The sequence below is a fragment of the Crocodylus porosus genome, unplaced genomic scaffold (assembly GCF_001723895.1).
Source record: "Crocodylus porosus isolate Cpor-Errol unplaced genomic scaffold, CroPor_comp1, whole genome shotgun sequence".
NCBI classification, from domain to species: Eukaryota; Metazoa; Chordata; order Crocodylia; family Crocodylidae; genus Crocodylus; species Crocodylus porosus.
In genome coordinates, this window is record NW_017728886.1 from 167,216,416 (window position 1) to 167,237,714 (window position 21,299).

A 21,299-nucleotide genomic window follows, 5' to 3' on the forward strand; every position below is an offset into this window, starting at 1 on the left:
AATCTTCCCTGTTCTATGTGTGCGTTCAGGACCTTTGATTGGTGAAGAGTGTTTTTCAAATATTTGTGTTATATGAAAATTTAAGATAAACCTCTTGGATCTTGGGAAATTCCTTGCGGGATGGAAGGGAAAATATTATTTGATTTTTTTGGATATATTATTTTATGTTTGAGGCTATTATGGTGACACTATTCAGTTGGACCCCATTGCTATGAAGATCTCAGTTATGCTGGTGAAAATCTAAATGAATGCTACCATGCAATGATGCCAGTGTAACAGCAATGTAGTCCTACCTATGGGTCTATAACTACATGAGAAAGGTACAAAATTTCATCTGTCTGGTCAGCAGAACTGGACTGAAGAAGGAAACTTCCCCATTTATTAACAAAGGGTTAATAGTAGATGGCTAAAGTGCACTCTGTTACTAAGGCTTTATTTCTTTTACAAAGTATACTACAATACTAGGATGCTATAATAAATTAGCATAACTTGGAAACTAGCCTTTCGAGGACAAAGGAAAGAGCTGGGAACCAGGCAGAAGAGGCAAGTCATCCACATATTACCTGATGGGGACAAGGAATCAATAAATTACATTTATTTCTAATATTCAATATGAAGACATACTTTCATTTTGAAAGTACGGGTCTCCATTCTTTCAAGAAACAAATCCTCACTATATATATATATATACACATACACACACACATACACACACACTATTTTGCCTGCAAATCTTGATACATAATATGGTAAAAACAGTATTCTTAATAATGACATATCTATATTTCTTTATTATGACTCATGTGTAAACATGACATTTCTACAATGAAATCTAGATATGTGATCAAAGATTAAAATGAGCCATTTTAATATTTTAATTATTCTGTTAGTGTCAGGCTTCAAACTCTGTAGTACCGATACCACGAGCTGAGCAAATAATTTGCAACAAAGAATTTTATGAATTTTTAGCTGCTTTTTCTCTATCTGAATTGTATGTGAACAGTTCATTATTTTCTCAGATTTCCTCATTATTTCAACTGATCCACAATGAATAATTTATACTCATAATTCTTGTTCTCCAGTTTCTTTGCCAGTAGTATGTAGCCATCTGTATTAGTTTTGACTGAACAAGCAAATCACGTGGTATTATTTCTATTTCCTGATTGGCTAAGCATAATTCTTAGAGTCAGGTCACTGGTGGGAATACTCACATTTATGAGATTAAATTTGCTTTCTGCAAAGATGCCCAATATCTGCTTAAAATATGCTGTTTCCATGAACATTTCTATGAGTCAACTCATTCATTAGAATATTCATAGGACCGAACAGAAAAGGAGCGCAAGCACAAAGCAAATCCATAGGTTTATTCCATCAATTATTTGCAGGCATTTTTTTTAGTTATGAACCCATTCTAATAGCCCCTTTGTCCAATAGGAGCCATAAGTCACCACAGTTCAGGTAGGTGCTGCATGTTGGGTACTATCATGGATCAGCAGGAATCATTCTAATACTTCATATAAAGTGGAGACATCTCAAGCAAGTAGCAGGAGCTCCAAGAAAGTTAGAAGCATCACTTGTCCATCAATCCATCTGTCCTAAGTAATTATCAAGTGCCAATCCCAATGACACATTACAACTGTATAATTAAGAACCAGTGATGGATAGATGGGTATTTGGTGCATTTCCCATAAAATCTTTTAATATAACCTGGGAAGGGGTGGGATGAAAACCTTGGCATGGCAAGTCTAATGAATCCAGTCAATACCTAGCACTTCTGAATTTTTCTATTGTCAGTTTATGTATCTCCCACTTAAACTAATTTGCCTATCTTGCCTTTTTTTGCTGTCTTTAGCAATTAGTCCATATTTATCTCCTACTAGTGAGATACATTTGCCAGAATACTCCCTTACATGATACTTTGTCTTAGAACCTCTGGTTCTGGAATTAATTAGAACCTAGAATATTATTTGTGTGTGGAGGGCTATCAAAGGGAGGCATCTCCCACAGCAACCTCCTAAGCCTTTCTGAAGCAGAGCCTGAAGCAAGATTAGCTTCCTGGAAGGAAGATTAGCTGTTATGGCAAAGGTTCTAAAAACCACAGAAATAAAGTTCTGTTCTCATCCAGCCTCATAGGTCTCTTCTAATTTGCTTGTAGCTCTTGTACACTCCCATGCTCACAACAGAATCCAAAATCTCTGCTTCCTTGCAGAGTGCCAGTGTCCCACACTACAAATACTCATAATACATTTTGGCAGGGTCAGGACAAGGATTTTTGCTTTCCTAGGCAAATGAAATGTTGCTTCCTTGGGCATGTAACTCCTGCCCCAGTGTTGCCCTCCACCACTCAGCACCCATTTAGCAGAGAGAAGCTTTCATGTCCCACAGTCACAGAAGCCCATGAGCGGTGCAGCTCCCTTCTTCAGCCCCTGCACAACACAAAGGGATGGGGCTTGGGGTAAGAGAAGACAAAACTACCTTCTACCTCAGAGCACAGAGAAGTGAATCACACACAGATGGGGAGAGCATGAAACAACCAGAGCCCAGGCCACCTGCCCCAATTGCCCCCCACATCACACACTCTGCAACTGCCCAAAACACAAGCGGCACAAACAGGACATGGGGATCTGCCCCCAATTTCATCCACAGTCTTCTCTGAACAGCAGCAAAATTGTGCATAGAGAGGTGTGAGACCAAGGGCCTGGGAAAGTCTGGGTGTCAGGGTGGGGGTGGGAGAATGAGTGAAGTGGTCTGTGGAAACAAAGCCAAACTTTCTAGGCTGGGATGACCTGGGCAATTAGTCCAGGCAATGGAGGCTTCTGGCCAAGTACACAGCCATGGGTGGCTCTAAAATATTGAAAAGAGGGGTGTGCATGGTGAGGTGCATCATTGCATTAAAACAACACATTTTTTCTACAGTTAAAAATAAACCAGAAGATTTACTAAGATGCTGGGGACCTAGGGATGTACTATTCAGTTTAAGATTGAGGCACAAATAAATATAACTTAATCGGAATGAGTTAAAAACAATATGCAGGGCTGGGAAATAGGAGTCTCATTACCAGGAGAAGCTAACAGACATCTGAGCTGCAGAGCAAAGGCTAGCTTGAACAGTGGACTATCAAGACCATTAAAAAGAAGAGAGGGTCATTAACAGCCATTGAATGAAGAGTTTAGAAGGTATCAGGTAGATTATAATGAGCCATGAAGTCAATTGACTCCCTCAGCAGTGCTTGAGTACAGATGCTGCTGGCACTGCCAGCATTAAACTTTGGGTAGAGCAGGAATCAAAGGGGATACAAGTGTGGCAGTGCACCCTCCCTGGTTCCACGGCCTACCTGCCCACCTAGAGAACTGTTTTTGCTGCCCTACAGTTTGATGCCCCAGGCACTTACTGGTACCGTCTGTCTCGTTATACCAGTCCTGGTTTTTGGTAAATTTTCACTTTGTGATTATTTTTAGAAGTATTTCAACAAAACTGAAGGTTATTGCATGATTTCAGAAGCAATTAACAATTCTGTACCCTTCCTCATTTGATATATCAGCAATTTGAAGTGCACTTCAAGCCCTAAAACTGAGAGTAAGGAGTGGGGGCGAGGGCTTGCTGTTTAAATGATGTTTTATATGCCACATAGTACACAGAGGTTTGATTATGAGATTAAACTGTTCTAAATACACTGTCTTCCCTACAAATCCTAGAGGGTGAGTCATGCACAGACACACAAGATCAGAAGCCTTTCCATTCTGCAAATGGTAAGTGATGACGACAGTTAAGCCAGAGACTCCACTGTGACTCCCCTATTCCAAGATGTGTCATTATAAGCCTGATGGAACACCCGCAAAGAAAATACTGTGTTCCCACTGGTTCGTTAGTTGTCCTTTCTCAGATAAAAGGAACATTCATATACATTTTAAGTTTCACCTTCACGTTCTTTTATGCTTTCATCCTCAAAGGGGTGACTATGGGAAATGTGTATAATGTAGCTACATCAATTGATCAACCTATCTCTCTGCTTCAGCCCTCTGATAGCACATAGCAGCTACTATACTGAAGCCTACAATAGTACATCCAGGGACAAGAAAAGAATGTAGGTGAACAAGACGTTTTTTAATAAGCCTACAGGATCCTCTTTCATATGTCTCCCTCTCTAAATGATCAGCTTTTGGTTGATAATGAGTACGGCCACCCATGCATTATCATAAACATAGTGGATAGATGAGATTAAAGTATACTTTACAGACTTTATACCATGCTTCAAAAGACAGAGAAAGGTGTCTCAATCCTACTCATTAGCACCCACTAAGTGTACACATGATATATCATATACACAGATGAACAGATAGATAGATAGATAGATAGATGTACTCATTTTTAATGACTATATTTACAAAAAACTTACATTAAAAGAGTGTTAAGGTTGTCAATTCAAGCATTCAGAAATTAGGAATTGCCAAAATTAAGGCTTTATGTGTAATTGTCATTTGGACTATTTGTCAGTCACACCTTAGGATGCAGTCTTTAATTTAATCATGTAATCACAATCACACACCATTTTTCCTTGGTCCCTCTGCCTCATTCAGTGAACAAGATCAAAGGTGCCTATTAAATGGGCATCTATTAAATATCTCTTTTTATCCTCATTATTCAGTGTGTGGTTTCATGAACCATTTCCTGAATGCCATCCTAACTCTCCACAGGATACAGAATTATTAAATTCCTTATATGGTTTTCTGCAATGTTTTCATTATAGTATCATACTTCTTTATGGACATTAATGAATTTGCCATCACAACGTCATCTGATATAAATTAATCTTATCATCTTTAGTTTACATGTGGGAAACTGAGGCTTATGGATTAAATACAAAATTGTCAGAAGTATTCATTGATTTGGGATTCTTCATCTGAAAAGTCTGAAAACTGATTTTTTGGATGACTTTGTACTTTTATATTATTTTTTATGTTCTGAGCAGAAGTGCTGGTGACATTCATTGCTGTTGTGAGTGCTTAGTTTTTCTGTCATTGAGGGCTCAAAGATTTTAGGTAACTAACAAATGTGCAATTGACCATGGTCACCTGTGCAGTTTGTTTGAAGTCGCTCACTTGACTTCACACAGTAATCTATGGCAGGGCTGAGGTGCAGAATCCAGTTATACTGGGGATCATTCAGTTGCTTTAACCGTAAGAGTAATCTTTTTCTTTCTCCAGTTCCTGCCTCAACCTTTGGATGTCTAAGTGGGTAACCCATGGCAAGTCAAGTTATCCCAATTTTAAAAAGCTGTAAACAAGTGACGCATCCCCTCAAAGCAGTATACCCCCAGTGCCCAGAATGGCAGATTTATTACTAGATGAATCAGTGACAAGTTTCTCATACTTTCAGATGCCTACCTTTCAATTCACAGCCTGCTGACTTCTTATACTGTTTTCTCATTTGTGCACAGCTGCCACAATTTGGTGTGCTCCAGGTTTATGCCATCATCTTGTAGAGATAAAACTCATCCAACAAACACCTTCCAATTTCTGCAACAAAAGAAGCAGGGGGCAGCAACCTCATTCACTATACATCCCACCTAATCCATCCCTAGAACACAAACTATTCTTTGCGCAGGTGAGTTGGGATTACTATAGAAAATAATATGTCTGGGACTATATCATAATGCATAAGTACATGCAACCTTACTTCTAGCATTCTGTGACTTATAATTCCTTGATCTTTGGAATCTTAATGTATTTGGAGCATAAGAAGTTTTTGTTTTCATTTCCTGTATTATTAAACCCCTTTGCTCTTGCCCTTGTTTACCATTGACAGGGGTAGAAACTCATCTTGGAAATTTGCCACAGAAACAGTTTTAAGTTTGGAAAGTTACAAGCAGCTGAAAACAAAGCCTTCAGTAGAAAGTGTCAGGCAGCCTTAACTATAGGTATTGCTATGTGTGCTGCCTATAATTCAAAATATGAAATTAGATGTTGGTCTTGAAAACAGAATACAAAAGACAGATACTTCTGAAGTCACTAGAGTAAGATAAAAAAGGATGTTTATTCCAGAGATCAACCTACATCATCCACATCATCCACTGATAAGTGGATAGTTCTTTTAGTCTATGTAGCTAGATAGATAGTTGGCCTACTTCACCACATTACCCGAGAATCATAGGTCTTGAGTACTAAGCAAAGTAGCTGATACACTGAAAAGTTTATTCTTAGACAACCTCAGATAAACTCAGTGACCACAAATTTCACTGAGTTTATCTGGTTCACTGGTTCTAGATGCCCAACTTTGACCAAGCATATTTGACCATCTCAGCTGATCAGTTGAAATGACAGCTATCAGGGTTGAAGGTGACACATACACAAGGCTGAAATTCCTTTTTATCTGGGGGGATTTAGCAAACCTATCTTAGAACAAAACTGAAGGAAACATGCCAACGAAAGCCCACAGGTGGTCAGGATTACATCCAGGTCAGGCCACTGTGACTAATCTCTTCCTTTCAAATGTACAAAACTTATCAAACCAACTTGTTTTTATGGGTAAATTTCTACTAAAGAGATCTTAAAATTTTGCAACAATACAAGGAACTGTCACAAAGCACAACCAGCAAAGTAGTATAAATAACTGACCCAAAGTATAGGCAGCCAAACCCAAAATGATCTATCAGGTTTCTTCTAGAAATCAGAAAATCATCAGCTGACTGAAGGTTTGGTTATAATGGGAAGGTTTGTTAAAAAAGTGATCCAGAATTTGAGTCAGAAATAAATTTAGAAAACATTGGATCTGCTGGCAAAAATCAGGACTACGATCAGTGGTACAAGGGTGCATCTACACATTGCCATACAGAAACGTTGTTAAGGAACTGTGCTTTAGTACTTCATTTCGGAAGTACTAAACCACAGCTCAGGACAGGCAGTTTCTACAACTATGCATGAAGTGCACAGGAAAATTTTGCCACTATGTCGCCAGAGTGGCTCGCTATGCCTGGAGAGTGCACTGCCGCGGCAATGTAACTGGTGATCACGTGTAAACACATGTGATTGCTACATGGCCATAGTGCACCATTTGGCAAAGTAGTGCATCCCTACATTGCCATAGGGCAATACGTAGATGTGCCCTAAACATAGTAGCATAGCAGGTAATGCAAAGCATGCACCAGACTCAGGCACCAACCTAGAGGAGGCGCAAAAAATTAGCCATATGTGTCACTGCTGCTTAGAATGCAAAACTGCCCAATTACACCTCTGTGCAAATGCAATCCAAAAATAAACCCTGTAATATTATCTGTTTTATTTTACTGAGTGGGTTGCATTGCATTGCTTATATCTGCAGCTGCATTTGACCCACTCGTAAGCTATACATACTTTGAATCCAAACTGCTGATTCTGATGATCTAAATATTGTATCTGGACACAGTCTTTCCACCAAAGTCCAGTTCCAGTCCCTTCAAACTTCCTAAAGGATTTAAATTCCAAATCTGGATCCAAAGATAGCATTTAAGCACAGTCTATACTTCAGTCACATGATATCCTGGCAGAATCCAGGAGGCTGCAATATATCAATGATGTAATACACCAAAGTATGGTATAACACAGCATATATGACACAAGTCTAGTAGCTATTATTAAGAGCCTTTTTACTTCACAGTCACTGCTAATGTTGTTGTTCTCTGAATGTTTTTTGAAATTTGGACATAAAGATGCAGAATCATCTAGTAAGCACCAGAAACCCCTTGTCTCTTAGGCTAGGGGCAGACATTACACATAAACTGGTTTAAGTGATCAGAAACTAGTTTAATCCTGTAACAGAACAGATGTTCAGTGCACATAAACCAGTTTGAAAATGGCTGAAACCAGTTTGAGATAAACCCGGTTTAATGTAGTATCAGACTTCACTGATTTGGTCAAAACAGTTTATACAATGTCTGTCCCAGACTCCTTGCTGGTTTAAGTTAAATCAGAGTCCCCCAGCATCCCAGCATGCTCTCTGGGCTGGGCAGGGCTCTGCTCCACAGCAGAGCTGGCCTCTCCCCTTTGCTCCCTGGCCAGAGCTCCAGCAGAGACTTGCAGACACAGCAGGGTCTGCTGGCTTTCCTGTGCCCCCCTCCTCCCACTCCCTCCCCACTCACTGCTTATGCAGAGATTCCTTCCTCCTCTCTGCCACAGCATGGACCATAGCCAGCATGTGGTATGTTAGCTAATGCTGTGTAAGGCTTCAGCAGAGACTGCAGGCACAGCAGGGTCTGCCTGGCTTCCCCCTGCCCTACCCCACCACCCTTTGCTGTTGAAGCAGGAAATCCCCCCCTCCCTCCCTCCTGTCTCCCACAGCAGGGACCCCAGCCCCACGGACCCTAGGCATATTGTATGCTAGCTAATGCAAAAAGGTGTTTCTGTGTGTGTCTCTATCCAATTTCACTGGGGCAGACAGACAGAACAGTGACTGCTTAGGGCTATTTGGACCTAATCAACAGGTCAGCCGGCAAGCTGTTTAAGAAGTTTGAAGTAATGAAAAAAGGCCACTGTTTTGCTAATCAGGTGATAATCACTACAGCCCCCAGCTGGCTTGCTTGTGTGCCAATTTCCTGCAGACAGTATGCCAAAGCAGGGAGGGAGATTGAAAAGCTCTGTATCATCAACAGATTCATGCACTGCATCCCCCTCCCTGCCTTGCCTCAGAGTGCTAACCTTGGGCTGGGGACTGGCAACACACCTGCCCTTAAGCAGCCAGCAGGTAAAAGCCGGGACCCTGCAGGCAGACCTCCCTAATGAGAGAGTCCTTCCAAGGCCTGGCCATGCCGCCCTCAGCTCAGCTCCCTGAAGAAGGGAAGGGAGGGCTGCTCTAGTGCCCCCCGGCTTCTAGCCTGAACCACTACAGGCATGTGCCTGAATTTCCTCAGTCCAGAGAGAATGTCTGTCCAGTTTTAAACTGGTTCAGCCTACCCAAGTTAGACTAACCTGCAAAGATTGAATCAAGTCAGGCTCAGGCTTTTTGAATGTCTGTCCCTATCCTTAGTTACAACAAAGGTACTATTATCAGCACCAGGCAACCAAGAAGAGAATCATCAATTGGTTACTGAGAAACCTAATGATTTCATCAATAATATTTTACCAGTTACAAAGGTCATTTGGAGAAGTAATGCTACACAAAACGTGCCTGTGAAGCGGGTGATGTGTGGTGGCTGCTAAGGGTCAACATTTCATTTCTTATTGCTTTAATTGATACTACTGAATGAGTATTAATTGGGCTGCAATGAGAAGAGCGTGCAGTTTGACAATGCAAGTGACAGGATGGAAGTGCCATTTGCAGAGTGTATATAACCACAGCTAACACCCTCAAAGTGTTAATTCCATTTTATGTCTTTCACATTTAATAGCAAATTTGCCATTTAATCTTTAAGACAGAAGTTACTTATTCTCAATCTACCTCTCACTTGCACTGATATAATCTCATGCCACTCAGACTGGCCTGTGGCATGAAGCACATCACACTTTCAAATCAGGTCCATTTTTTCATTAGCTCATATCCTTCCTGAGATGCCCTCCTTTACAGATGGCTGATCAGCAATCAACACTAGTTTGTTTCAATCAGAAAAGCAGCCGTAACTTCTCATTTAAAGGCTGTTCCTGGAGAAGCGCATTAGTTGAAGGCATAAAGCTGGCACTGGGGCAACAATGACTGTAACAACAGATTTTTTTCTTTCTTAAAGAGACACATCCAGTTGGAAAGGACTGATTTTTAAATGAAGAATAACCAAGCCCACACTGTAGCATGTTGCAAAGAACTCTGATGGAGGTGTGGGGGTACCAATAGACTGTCAAACTGAAGAGTAAATAGGAAAGGTAAGGAAGTTCAGGAGGGGGGGCTGTGAAATAGTTCCCATATGTACACGCTGATACTTTCTCCCTCCCTGTTCCCATTCCAGTAATCCAGTGTGCTGCCCTTTGATCCTAGCTGACTGAGGTTAAGCACTTACACTTTTTCAAAGGATGGTTGTTCTACTATGGGAGACCCTGCCTCTGATACTGAGAGACTTCAAAATTATTTCCCCTTTCAACTGCTCTTATGTACATTCTGCTTGGGTAGTTTGAAAACACACTTTCAGAGAAACAAAGATCAAGTGTCATTCAAGTTGCAAAAGACTGCCAGCTAAACATTTTTGGGATACATTTTCAAATTGGTCTCAACTCAGCCTCTAATTTTATGGGAATCCATTCTGCACCCACAATTAACTGCAATGATAGGATTTAGCCTTCTAAGTACTGACTTGTAGGTGCAATCAGGTAGCTAGATAACTTAATTATATAATTTGTACCCGCAGTTAACCGCAGGCACAAAACAAAGCTGGAATTAATTGTGGGAACACAAACGTGTCTGCAGAATAAGAGGCCTTCTCTCAAAAAATCAGATGTGCTCACTCAGGAGAGTTAACGCAACTAGTTTTATGACGTGTTCAAGTAACAATGAGGCTGCTTAATATTTCATTCATGGTGGTGTCCATTCTCAGTTCAGAGAATAGGTCTTTTATACATCCTTTCTCCTTCCATTTGCCTTACGTGGAGCTTCACATGATTTTCATCCTTTTCCCTATTTACCATAGTCACTTCTTAGTCACCTCTTTCTATTCTTCCATTATGTATGCATACAGATATTTGTATCTTAGTTCCAGATCATTTTACCTCCTTTTTATTTCTTTTCATCCTTTTACTCCCTCTCTTCTATTGAGTCATTTGCTTCTCTTTCTCTTTTTTCTTACGTCCATGCCTGTCTCACTCTCTGTCTTCTGATACCTATACAGCTCAACCAGATCTCCTCACTTGCTAGCTCCTTCTTCTCCAAAACTTCTGGTTGCTACTCATAATCCTGCTTTTTTTCTATGCCCCTTCACATTTCCTTCTGTTCCCCAAACTCATTCCTGATTTCCCCAAGGTAACCCAACCAAAGTCTAAATTTAGAACTTACCATCAAGTAAAGCAAAATAAGAACTGAGTCCATGAGTATATACTACTTCTTATATTTTATCTAGCAAATATTTAAAAAATGAACTTTGTGAGTATTGTTGATTCCTCCCAAAGGAGCTAACAGTCAAAAAGGATGATATTAAACAGATCCTTGTCTCCCAGCAGAATGAATTTTCCAAGTGGAGTGATCCCGCAGCAGACTTTATTAAACTTCTTAAAAAATGAATATTGCTAGCAAATAAATGAGAATGCAGTACAGATAGTGCATCACACATACCTACATGTACTATATGGTCAAATATCAATTTAGCAAACACAAGATCTTTTATCATTTAGTATGCCTTAATCTTAAAATCCGTAATGGGCAGTCAACCTATTAAGAGGAATTTACTCAAAATCAGAACTGACTTCTAAGAGGCACTGCTGACCCTAGGGGTCCCAACATTACGTGATGGAAACTTTAACAAACATGGTCAAAACAGAGGTTCTTGTGTCATCCTGTTGGTCAAACTAGAACATACCAACTTGAATCCTGAATCAAAATTTGATGTCCTAAGACCAGGTTAGACTGTTCTAGATGTTTTTTCTTGCCTTTTGACTCAGGTCCTTTTATATTACAACCTTTAGCCTAACTTATTGCTAACTGAGCCTAGCTTAACAATGGATAAGGCCTGCTAAAAGTACCACACTATGAATCAAAAGATCTAAACTTAACTTAAAGGTCTATGATTCCTCTCTGTGTGCAGGCATCCATGTGTAATTAAGGAAGGGAGAAATTACATGATAAGCTCCTGGAGGAAGGGCTGCAGTACTGTGCTGTGCAGCATTTGGCACAGTGAGTTCTGATCACTGATTCGAGTCTCTAGCCCTATGGAAATATAAGTAAAATTATTAAATTTGAAAAAATACAAAAAGCCCCAACATTCAAAAACACAGTATTTCAGGTGCTAGCTCCTTCTTGTACATGTACATCTGACCAAAAGGAATGGAAGTGTTAAATAACTTTTTTTTGAATTTTCCAGGTGGAAAGTTGGTGTCTGCTAAGCTACCTGCATGCGTAAACTTAATTATTCATTCATTTCAGTATGAATCCAGTCCTCTAATTCTGCTTGGTTGTTCCATTTTAATATAACAGTTGGTTATTACAGTCATCAGATTGTTTGCGACAGGAATGGGTTAATTTTCCTAACCTTTTATGTGCTTGTTCCACACTCTCAAAAGGATGGATAAACGTGTTGCTATTTTCTCGTTTTGTTTCAGGGTCTATCACGAGAGTGGACCAATTTCATACCATTTGCTGCTTTCATTACTGTCTCAGGGTTGTCACAAGAATTGATAAATTTCAGCCTGTTTTTCTTGTCCTCATTACAATCTTAAGGTTGTCATGAGAATGAATTGATTTTGTGCCATTTTCTGTTCTCATTACAGCCTTTGTCATGAGAATGGCTTCATTTGTGTCCATTTTTGCTCCTGTTCCTTACAATCTTTTGTCACAGGAACGGGGATTATTTGATGAAAATGAGAAGACAGCATCTTGGACACTTGGATTGAGGGATAACTTGTTCTCGTGATAGAGATCATAACGAGGGCAGAAAGCAGTACATATATCCGTTCTCGTGATGATTTTAGGATTGTGACTGTGTGACTCAAGTCATACTCAGTGACTTAACCAGGAAGAGGAGGAGTCCATGCTTTCACTGCGACCACCACTATTTCAGTCTGTCTCCAGACTGAAATAGTCAGGTCAACAGATAGGTTTCTGCACACTTGGTGAAGAAGAATTTATGTCTATAAAAAGAACAATGACTTTGATGACAAGGGAAAATACAGTGAACAATTTTAAAGTAAGCTTGGAATTCTAACAGATTAGACTGATCTGTGATATTCAGATCTTGGGAATCATGTTTAGGTACCTGGCTCTGCACTTAAAATGGAGACATTTGAGTGCATAATTTCCTCACTGTCAAGCAGGAGTTGCCAGTAGGAGAATAAAACCGTGTTTGAATTCATAAATGTCTTGTTTGGCAAGTTGCAGGATCTAAAGGGGCTAATGTAAGTCCTGTTTTTAGTTGGCTGAAAGTAAGGTTAATGTGTGTTATGTTGTTTTTAAGCTCTGGTGAGGCAACAGTGAAACAGGTTTTGGTTGGTATTTCCCAGAGGAAGCAGGGGGCTGCAATTCTAAGGCCAGGTGAAGGAGAAAAGGTAAACTGACTACAAAGAGGTGGCCAGAATGGGGTTCAGAACAAGTTACAATAAATGTAGGGGCAGAAGTTGCATATCATGGACAGTCTAACATCCACAAAGCACAAAACTTACTGATGTTTTTTGAAAGAAACCAAGGAGACAAAGGAAACACAAAATAAAGATGTGAAGCTTATGAAACAGTTCACACAGAAGGATCAGATCCAGACCAACATCAGAAAGAAATTAAGATCTGGATAAGGCAAGCAAACCTTCTAGAAAGAGGCTGTGGATGAAGGAAAAACAAGAACAGGAAGGTGAAATGCAGAAGAACTGAGGGGAAAATGTTAAGGAATACCCCAAAGATGTGGCATGCCAGGCTTTCTCTCTTGATCTAAAGCAAACAGTTGACCAAATATTCAGAAAATAAAGTCAAAGAGGTATTTTGTGCTACCTCCCAGACAGAGAATCAGGAAAATAATAGAGGAAGAATGGGAATTTACAGGGACATAAGTTGCTCTTTACCATCCAAAACGGGGGAGACAAGGAGCTTGAAAACAGGACAGAGATGTTCAAGAATGAGTCAAATTCTCTGGCAGAAGTAAACGGATTCAACTCTGCAGCCTGCAAGAAAATCCATATTTGATTTCTTTATACATTTTGAACTTCATTTGGCAGAGGCAAAGTATTTGATCCTGAATTCAGAACCTGGGTCCTTCTAAAAATGAGGAAGGGAAATGACCAGGTTACCTTTTTAGAATGCCTAGCTATGCAGAGAGAAATCCTGCAAAGCAGCTAGTAGCTGGGAAGACTGTGTTAAGAGAAAGGATTTGTGTTATGAATAGTTAACTGGAGAGGGGTAGATATGGACCAGAGTTCCATGATTTGAACAGTGTGGAGAACAAGCCTCTTAGATAAATCAACTTACAAAAATATTTGGAAGCAGATCTTACAATAAGTACACCTGGCAGATTATTATGGGAGGTGATGGGTGGGAAGTAGTATTTACAGTTGGCTTGTTACCATATAATGGGAATGAGATACAACATGAGCCCTTCAAATAGGACAGTGGTTTTCCAACTTCCTTAAGTCATGGAACCCTTTCTTATCCCTGCCCCTCTCCTAAAGCCTGATGCTGAGCAGGGCAAATGGCAGTGCACTGTCTGCCAGCCCATGCCCCATTTGCCCCCAGTCTCTTTGTGGAACCCCTGGTGACCCATCACAGAACCCCAGAGCTCCATGGAACACAGTTTGAAAACCACTGAAACAGGAGATAACCAAAATGGCATTATCTGGCTTCAATATCTCTGGGCAATCTCCTAACCATTTGCACCATTAGCATTTGGCTTTAGGTCTCATAACCTTTTTATATTTGACTTGCTTCATCGTTCTCCCTTCTGCCCTAGCACCAAATCTGGGTGCCTGTGCCTAATTTCCTAGTTCTGTCCACCATTAACTTAGTATTGCCCATCTGCCACTGTCGGAAGTATATGGGAATAGAAGTTTAATCATTAAAATGGTAGCCCTGGCAGCATGCACCTCATGAATGTTCAACTTTCTCAAGATGAAATGACCTCCAAGTGGCTTACTGCTTTTCATTAATTTCACTGTATAATTGAACATTTTTAGGCATCTCATTTAACAAAATGTTAAGCTCCTTATTGCACAGAAGGGCCATGTGATGTGTAGGGATTCTAAAATGCTTCCACTCATTCACAATTCTCTTACTAATATCCTGGGCATTATTAGTAGTTCACAAAGCCAGCACATTTTCTTTTTGATAAGTGTCCCTGTTCTACCCTCTTTTGTCCACCTCCAAATGCTGTCTAGTGCTTATAAAGAATAAAACCATGCTTCCTAACTAGCATGGTTCTCTGCATTGCTCCCCCTACTCAGTCAGCTGCCTGTAAGGGGATGTACTTATATCAATGGAAGATAAATCCCAGCTAGAAATACAGGTCCCTGACAACCTAATCACTGAAACCCTGTCAAGTAACCCCTAATTTTAAAGCGAGTGGTTAATTCCCAGCAAATTGATTTATGCACTGTTTGAGGTTTGGCGAGTTGTGTTGTTCATCTGTTATTACCAGGAACTCAGCTCAGCCTATTCATTTAGACCACTGACACAACACAGTGCATCTCCCAAGAAAATTTCCTTTGTCAGCACATCTAGAATTTGCTAATTAAATCAACGATGACATTATTCACTTTCTGGGGAAAAAAAACTTCTCTCTCTCTCTTCCCCTCTCTCCCTCCTTCTTCTCACATGCACACAGGCGCAGGCACGCACATGCACACATGCACGCATTCGCGCGCGCACACACATGCACACTATTTTGATTTTTGTATATATATTAGATCTAAAACTTTGAATGTCCTTCCCTAGAAGGCTTCTTTAGCTTTATTTTGTCTACTTAACACAGTAATCTGGTCCCAAGTTACTTGGGTTTATAGCAATAATGGCACTACTACAATAATCTGTTGGGGGGTAGCGGGGTATTATGCTTATAAGCACCTCTGAATCTCACTTTTTTCACTGCACACCCTGAAGTGTGGATTTCATTAAAATGATAGGGTTGGCCAGTAAGTACTTTTATTATCTGTATTATTGCAGTTGAAGTGAATTCAGAATGCCAGAAAAGACAGGTTGTCCCCCAGACCCTATAATTATGGGTCCATAATATTGCTACATCTCTTTTGTGTGACTTAAGATGCTGAGAATAAAAGAGGTTCAAAATGAAGTTCTTTGAGCATCCAGTAACTTTTCAGAGAATGTGTATTCCCTTTCAGAGGCTAAAAAAAGAGCAAATATGTGAATTACTCTTAAATAATGTTAAAGGTGAACTTTAAAACCTAAAAGAAGTGCTTGTGTATAAAGGGGGGGCCAGGGGTTGGGCAAGCAGTATAGAGTTTTATCTGTCCTTTTGCTTCCCCTGTAGGAACTCTTCTAAACCATGCAGGCATAGCTTGTCCCCCTTGTGGAAAATTTCCATTGACTGCCACAGTCATGCTCTTTCCCCTCTCCCCTGCCCCACATCACCAAGCTGAGGGCACTTTCAGTCTTCCAGGTGGAAGAACAAGAACAGGATAAGGAAATAGGAAAGCAATAGTAAAATACAAAGTTCTCAACTGCTTTGAACCCTTGTATAGCAATCCCTTACGGAGAAGCAGGGAAAAGCTTGCCAACACCACCCAAAAAACCTCCAAATCTCTCTTTCTTTTGTATTCATCTGAAGAGTTTGGTAGCTTTGTCAAATCAACTCTCACATTTCAAAAGAAACTATGTATATTTGGGCATCAAAGTGATTGATAGGCATGGAAAGGAAAGTCTGGACTCTGCTTTTCAACTAGCCTTTCTACTTCAATTTACTTTTCTATATCCATGAAGCTCTTTCCTGGGGACAAAGAGTGCATAGTGCCCAACTGCCCATCGCTCCATCCAGAGCACAAAGTAGCACCTCCTTTATCAATTTTGATATCTACAATTCATTTCAGTCTCTTAAATATTGTTTATTGAAATTATTTAACACTCTTGTATAGTTAGATATATTTCTGATATATAGTCTTGGTCCATTGTTAAAAGGTTACAATATTTCTTGCCTTCATTCTTCATATTTGAAGCAGCAGCGAGTTTTTCCACCAACTCATTACTTCCTAATGAACTTTTTTTTTTTAAGCAGCCTGTCATTTTGTTTAATGTTGCAAAATAAGGCAGTCTTTAAGTGGGATCTGATTTTGCTAAGAGATGTCTAAACTTAAGTGAGATAATGGATGTAACAAAATACCACCAAATATGACAGCTTTGTTCTGCCAATGTAATTTGCTGATTCTGAAAACCAAATGCAGAACAGTCTGTGCCAGTCTCAGAAAAGAGGCTTGTTTGACAGATATAGACCTGTTTAAATACCAGCATACACTACATTAAATAGCAGACTTCTGCATTCATTTATGGGTTTTAGTCACTTGCCATAACAGTTTTTTTCAAATGCTTCATTGTTCCTGTCACTCTGATACCCAAGTATGCTCAGTGTCTTTTTAAAGGCGGAAGTTGGTGTGCCTCTGCAAGCTACCAAGCTCTTCTACTTTTAATAGTATTAAAATAAGAGTTCCCTCTTCCTCAGCTCTTTGGAAAGCAGTGGTCTAACTGGTATGTAAGGATTATTAATAAAAATCTTAGGGGCAGACATAGTCACATCCTCTCTATAAGTAGCCACACTCATGGCAGGAAAGATGCAGCCATGCAATTTGTTCATGCTCTGCTTCTTTTCTTTAATGACTCAGTAAGTGCTCTTGGGCTTATGAGACATGATCCTCATAATTTCCCATTGGTCAGATTCCCAAGACTGCATATTGTCATATGTCACTAGTTCAGTTTAGTCACCATTTCTAGCAGCCTCCATCCACATCACCTTCCAATTTCTTATGTAACAAGTGTTGGATTCATTTTAAGGTGCTATTGCTGGCTATTGGAGAGCTTAAGAGCATATATAGGTCCATACCTCCTTGTGAACTTCATCCTGGTGAGTGCAAGACAGATCATTCAGGGGTGTCACCATTATGCCCTGGAGAAATAGAGGATTAAACTTTTAAAGCAGTGAGACACAGAATGGTGAACTCTTGTCCTCTATGCATTCACTTGGAATTCTTTTTCCCCACAAGAAGTTATTCCAATTTTACTTATCATTGCTAACCCCTTATTCATTAGCTTTACTCTTTACCCTGCTTTGGGTCTTCAATACACCACTGTTCTCCTTAGTAGTGTCTCTTAGCTTTTTAATGCTTAAGTCTTAATGTTCAAGAGTTTCGGCTTTTTTCTTTAAATGTTAAATCGTGTGTATGTGTATTTTCAGTTAGAACCCTAAGCCCTTCCATGGGAAGAGGCAGATGCTTGCTAGGGAAAATGAAATAAAACTGTTATTACTAGTAGTAATAATAGTAGTATGTGGCTGATATTTTGCAATTAGATTTTGACCAGTATAGTGGTTCTTGCAGCCTTTCTCCTGCAACACAAGTCATGCTCTAAATTATGTTCTACGTTACAGACTTCAGTGTATACAGGCTAGCATCATATCATACTGATTTTAAAACAAAGAGCCTGATCGTCAGCGTGTGTTGTAAGTTAACTGAAGTTAACAGAGCTATGATCATTCAACAGCTATGGGTATGGCCATTATGATGAAATCCCAGCCCCAGAGAATTCAAAAGTTTTGCCACTGATTTCAATAATGGCATGATTTTCCCTTAACTGCTATTTACATGGATGCATCTCTGATTCTTCAGTGGAGCTATAGGAACTATTTATCATAATTTATTGAGATAATTTAATTATGATTTTTCTCAAGAACAAAGAATATAGCTGATTGTATTCAGTCATTCATAACTGTGGGCACCTATACACATGCCCAATGCCTGCTCTGACATACGTTAATTATCACACTCCAGAAGACTCAGTGTCATGTATATTCATGCTTCGAAATGGTGTGTGTGTGTGTGTGGACAGATTTGACTATTTCACTTCCAGATTTGTCAGTGGCCTACATGGAGCAGCCAGCTTCTGCATCTCATATATCAGTGTCCCCGTGCTTCAAAATGGTGGAGGGGGCAAACTAAAATTCATCAAACAAGCTTTAGTTAAAGTGCCCCTGCTGCAAATTTTGAAGCATGGGACATTGAATACATGAGATGCTGCGGGTGTTAATAAGAGCAGCTCCCAAGAGTTTTCCTTCTATTTTCATATCAGTGGGGATCATGTGATACTTCTTTGGCCTACAGTTGTAACTTTACTTCCCTCTACCTCATTATGGAGTTCAAGAATCCTAAGAGGCCCTAAGCTATTTAGTGCAGTTTCTTCAATCATCATTTCCGCAGCACTGTGATTTCTAAGGACCCCTGTTTTTTTTTCCCCTGTCTTAAATTCTGTTAGGCTCATCTTTCCCTGGCTATAAGACAGTTTCACCTGATGTTTTCAGGATCATACAATCTGAACAGCAATTAATAGGGAAGTAGGTGTAGAGAAACTGTATGTTGCAGTGGTTAGAACCAGGAGCAGTGCAAAGATTTTTGCCAACCTAAGCTAATGAAATTTTGCAACTTTCCCTAGTAATGTACTTGGGACCTGTGCTGCCCAGACAGTTACATTGGTCTTGGTTAGAGCACATGAAAGGGAATCATAGAAAACATAGAAAATTAGAGTTGGAAGGGGCCTCAGGAGGTCATCTAGTGCAACTGCATAATCAAAACAGGACCATTCCCAAGTATATCCTCCCAGCCAAGACTTTGTCTAGCCAGGTCTTAAAAACCTCCAAGGACTGAGATTCAACAACCTCTCTGGATAACCTGTCTCAATGCTTTACTATTCTCCTAGGGGGAAAGTTTTATTGATACCTGACCTAAACTTCCCAAGCTACAGCTTGAGACCATTGTTCCTCATATTTGCCACCAGCGAGAACAGTCCAGCTCCATCCTCTTTAGAACCCCACTTCAAGTAATTGAAGGCTACTATTAAATCCCCTCTCAGTTCTTCTGTTCTACACACTAAATAAGCCCAGTTCCCTCGGCCTTTCCTCATAAGTCATGTGCCTCAGCCCCCAATCCATTTTTGTTGCCCTCTGCTGGACTCTCCAGTTGATCCACATCATTTCTGTAGTGGATGGCCCAAAACTGGACACAGTATCCACAGTGCTGAATAGAGGGGAAGAATAACTTCCCCTCGATCTGCTGGCAACACTCCTACTAATGCAGCATAGTATGCTGTTAGACTTTTTTGCAACAAGGGCAAACTGTTGGCTCATATTCAGCTTATTTTCCACTGTAACAGCCAGGTCTTTTTCTGCAGAGCTGCTGCTTAACCAGTCAGTCCATAACCTGTACCAGTGCATGGGATTGTTCCATCCTAAGTGCAGGACTTTGCACTTGTCCTTGTTGAACTTCATGGGTGTGTCCACACATGCAAGAACATGCACTTGCAGGAGCTCAAATAGAAGCGGTGCAAATGTGAACCACAGCTTTTTGCCTAAGCGCATGTGCTCAGACATGCACTTTGCTGTGGAGCAAATTGTGCCACTTGGGGCAAAATAACCCTGCCTGGCTCCTCCCAGATCTGCAGCCAGGGGGAGCTAGAGCTCAGGGCCAGCACCTGTGCTGTCCCAGAAGTATAAAAAGCTGCCCTGTCTTAGCCCCATCAGTATAAAAAACTGCCCTGGCAAGTAGCTCAGGGCTACTCACTCTCAGGACCTTCTGGGGCCCAGCCAATTGGTACCTCGGGACACTACTATCACGCAGAAGATGTTCCCAGTGTGGTGGCCTGCTTTGAATTGTCAGAGCATGTCCTCCTGTTCCATCTCCAGCTGGGTCCAAGAAACCAGCTCTGAGCAGGAAGGGTCCTGACACTGGCCTCCCTAGCAGGAATTCTGGTGTTCCCTGTTGGAAAACTGAAAAATCCATGATAAAAAATCCCAAAGGCATGTTTTATTGATATATCTATAGTGTTAAAGCAATTTAGAAGCTTAGCAGTATCTCTATCATCATAATAAAATGAATTCTAAATACCTATGTTTTGCTGTCCCCCATGGGGGTTATAGCCCCCCACCAGGGGTTACAGCCCCCCCCACAGAAGCTACATCCTCCCCAACATGGGCTGAATGGCCCCCAGAGGGGCTACCACCCCCTATTCAGGGCCCATGTGCCCCACCCCAGCCCCCCAATTGCTGTCCTGCCTGGCCCCACCCCCTGCTAGCTCCTGCAGCCTTCCGATAGTTGCCCCATCCAACCCCACTCCCCCACTCTCCCAGACCCCCCCAGCGGCTGCCCTCCCTGGCCCCAAACTCCACTTTCACCCGCAGCCTCCTTATGGCTGCTCCCCCACACCCCAGGCTCTGGCACTTAAAAAAAAAAAGCTCTACTCACAGTAGAAGCAAGAGCTGTGTGGGCTCTGGGGCCTCCTGGCAGAGCCCCCCAGGCAGCATGGGGCAGCAGAGCCCAGGCTGGGGCTGCTAGGGCTGTCACCCCACCCAGCTGTATGGGCAGGCTCCCAGTGACCCAGCCAAGCAGCTAAAACTGCAGTGAGTGCTGGAGTGTTTCTTGTTTTTGCTTTTTTAATTATGGGGATGCTAGGGGTAGGCAGCTATCAGGGGGCTCCCAGGACTGGGGGGGATGGGACCAGGCGGGGAAGGGAT